The following is a 3420-nucleotide window of genomic DNA, read 5'->3' on the forward strand; positions in this document are numbered from 1 at the left end:
TTGGTCCTGCGAGCACTCCCGCTGACACACAGTTGCAGTTCTGATCATGAAAATGCTATGCTACCGTTGGTGTCAGCGAAATTCACTAAGATACGCAGTCGGAAATTCTATCGTTATGGAAAGGCGACTTCTACAGAATGGAAAGAAAAAAACTAGCTGCAGTTTAACTGCTGCTGAACCTGGTTAGAGAGCGAACGCTGTGGTGTATATATCGGGCAAGCAGACGCGGCTTGGCGTCTGTAACGTTGAGTGCGTTCAGCACACTGGATAGGCACAGCGCCCACCCTGCCACCCTGGCAGGTGGCAGTTAAATTAATGGTTCATGGCGAGAGGTTGGTCACCCAATGAACGCTGCGACCTATTACTGCACTGCCGCGTGTCTGCCACAACGTTATCAGCGCTAATGCATGCAGCCCACATCTCTCTCTCAACACCGCCACGTACCTCAAAGCGCGGAAGAGGCGTCCACTTATGCCAGTTAGAGCCAGTTATGCGCCATACATTTCCTCAAAATCATCGGAGTCTAGAACGGTCTCAGCGCTAACGCCAGTGAACAATGAACGCCGACGGCCGATAGAAAGAGAGGCGAGCGCTCGGTTTCGGCGGCGGCTGAGTGACGTCAAAGCTGTCACGTGGTTTCTCCTCGGCTCAATGTCAAACTAGCGCACGCGGCGAAGAAGATAAGGAGGGGAGTAGTAAAGCTTTCGGTTTAAAAAATGAATAATAATTGTTAATGGGCTTTATTGGTGCGGTGATACAATGCTCGCCAACCACATGAGCGAGCCTTGTCGTTTAGGTCATCTTGCAACGTTTAGTGCCGCCAAAGTGTTCCGAAGCTGTTGCTTCAAAGAAAATTGCGAAAAATTGTGGTCGGAAAAATGTCCCTTAGGTAATTTCTAGAACGCTTTCTTCGCCACAGAAATTCCATCTGTGTAGGTGTGTCATTTGTCAGGGGGCGGCAGGCATCATGCGCAAGTAATTATGTAATCTAAGACGTGTTAACACTAGCTGCCCACTCCTCTCACGCACGCACTTACATTGTACGATTCTTTCTGATAATTAGAGGCAATACCCTTTCACAACATTCGACGCCGAACAAGTTAATATGCACGTGTAGCTCGTGCCCACACGCCGTCAGCGATGTCCACCTGTACTGAAAGCGTTATTTTTTTTTATCGGCTTCTTGCTTATAAGCGCTGACGTTTTAACGCCTAGAAGCGTTACAGCCATTCTTTATAGCTACTTGCATCAGTCTGGTACGCATACATGTTGCTGCGCACTCAATGCAACATGTCTGAAAGCAAAAAAAAAAAAAGCACGGCTCTACTTACCTGAATTTGAAAAGTCCTTCAAAGATGTCGGCAGATCCTCTAACGGTCAAGCAAGAAAAATAGCGCAGAATAAAATGCATATCCTTTTTTCGCATGATGTTTGCTGACCGCAAATAATTTTTCGTGCTTCACAAAATACTCTCGGAAAAGAGCAGTTGAGATCACTGCTGAGCCAGTGTCGTATAAGCTACAATTTTGAGTTAGCAAGTAAATTTAACGCGAAATGGCAAAAATATATCTGACTCACCCGTTGTTGAATGATCTCGTGACAAGGTCCGCTCCTCTAGCAGAAAAATTATAGCAAGAATTATCATAAGTGCACATTCTCTCGTTCATAAAACACTGCGCTCCAAATGGCGTTCCTGTTCTGCTATGTGGTGTTCTCGCGGCAAACACAGAGCATAGAAAACAACCGAAGTGCATGCCCGGATATATAAAATCTCTTTCTCGATGCTTCACTACATTTTTGCGCGATGAGACGTTTTCAAATGTTGCTTTGCTTTTACAAGGCGGAGTCGTAATGCCTTAGTAAAGAGCAAACAGTGAAGGATAAGCCGTAGAGAATAATCATTAACAAAATAATTCACTTTCTTGCTCACTGAAAATCTTTCTTTTTTTCGCTAGGCACGCTTCCAGGCATTTCTCCTCGCTAATTATAATAAAAAAATTCTTTACACAGGTTGCTCGTTCCGTCTGTTTTCACCGGCGTCAAATTTTCGATAACACAGAAGCCGTGGAAAGAGTTCCTTTTTGGGCAGCCTAGACGTCTAGCTAACAGCTGAAAGCTAGCTGTTCTGAATTGACAGCACACGCATGTAGCAAGGGCCCTTTTCCATTCCAGGCCGCTTGTCTAGCACACGAAATATTCCCGCTTTTTCGTAGCCACCGGTGGTATTCAAACAGTTGTTCCAGATCTGGACGTTTTCGTAACTATGACCTCTACCTCCCAGACAAGCGAACTGAGGACTGACATCTGGTCCCAAGTGTGTAGCTTAAGTTCTTATTTGCAGCACCGGCTGAAAGTGGCACGTTGCTGGTTAGCGTTTATCATTCTTAGAAAGTCAGCGCTAGCGGTCGACGGACAAGGACAAGAAGTGGACACAACCGCGCTGATAGTTGAAGACGTTGCCGTAGTATTCGGGCTTCGTGCTGCCATTCGGAAAGCAGTATCTTGCAGATCCAGTTCCCATGGCCACCCAAGGTGTCAATGGCCGCCTAACAAGCTCCGAACCTCAAGCGGTATAATCTCGTGTCGGACGCAAAATCCATGAAGCCTGAGCTTGTACGTCGCAGATGAAATTAGGAGAACAAGACGGCACGGTTCGACATAGAACGAGAAGGAGCCCTTTGTATAAAAAATCGACTTGAGCGAGGTATCTTGACGGGCAGTTTGGTTGGCAGTTATCATTCTTAGAAAGTCAGCGCTAGCGGTCGACGGACCAGGACAAGAAGTGGACACAACTGCGTTTCTTGTCCTTCGTCCGCTAGCGCTGCTTTTCTACTGCTGAAAGTGGCCTGCCTTTTTGAAGCCTGCACTTACCCATGGCAAAAGATTTGCCGCCGTGTTGAGCTCCAAATGGGCCAGAAATGAGCAGAGGGATTTAATAAATGCACAGAACGAACTTCGATTAGATTGTCCTCTTCTTCTTCTTCGACCGACAGGAGCAAAAGCTCGACTCAGTGTCATCGGGTATTTAACTGTTAATAATAAATTGAGCTCTCATTGACAACATGTCTCTAGCTAACAACAAAACTGCAGCATCCCAGCGTAAGAAATACTCAAAGACAATATTTTTACCGAGCAGCTCCAGAAAAAAGACGGTGAGCGTTGCAGTGTGGCCAACCTTTTGCCTTTATTATGTACAGGCGTACAGCAACCTCTGCCTTAAGATTCTTGGCCCAGTGTAGGCATGTGCTATCTTTTGCAAGGCTAACAACAACAGCAATCCTCCTCGTGGACATGTGCTCTTTCCCAAGGGCACCAACAAGCAAGGGATTCGAGAAGGTGGCTAGAGGAATTTTGGCAGTTCTAAGATGCCATCATAAAGCCATGTACTCAGCAATGTAACGTCATCATTGTGTCTGATGC

At 46.3% G+C, this 3420-nt stretch overlaps 1 long non-coding RNA gene across 1 annotated transcript; it reads right to left on the reverse strand.

Annotated features, from left to right (window-relative positions):
* Positions 1 to 1331: 1331 nt before the first annotated feature.
* Positions 1332 to 2950, reverse strand: LOC144094534 (uncharacterized). Its single transcript, XR_013306518.1, has 3 exons — positions 2872 to 2950; positions 1579 to 1614; positions 1332 to 1370 (listed from the first exon to the last, which is right to left on the reverse strand). It is a non-coding gene; the product is annotated as an uncharacterized LOC144094534 (long non-coding RNA).
* Positions 2951 to 3420: the final 470 nt, after the last annotated feature.

Source organism: Amblyomma americanum, chromosome 6 (assembly GCF_052857255.1).
Source record: "Amblyomma americanum isolate KBUSLIRL-KWMA chromosome 6, ASM5285725v1, whole genome shotgun sequence".
Classification (NCBI taxonomy): Eukaryota; Metazoa; Arthropoda; class Arachnida; order Ixodida; family Ixodidae; genus Amblyomma; species Amblyomma americanum.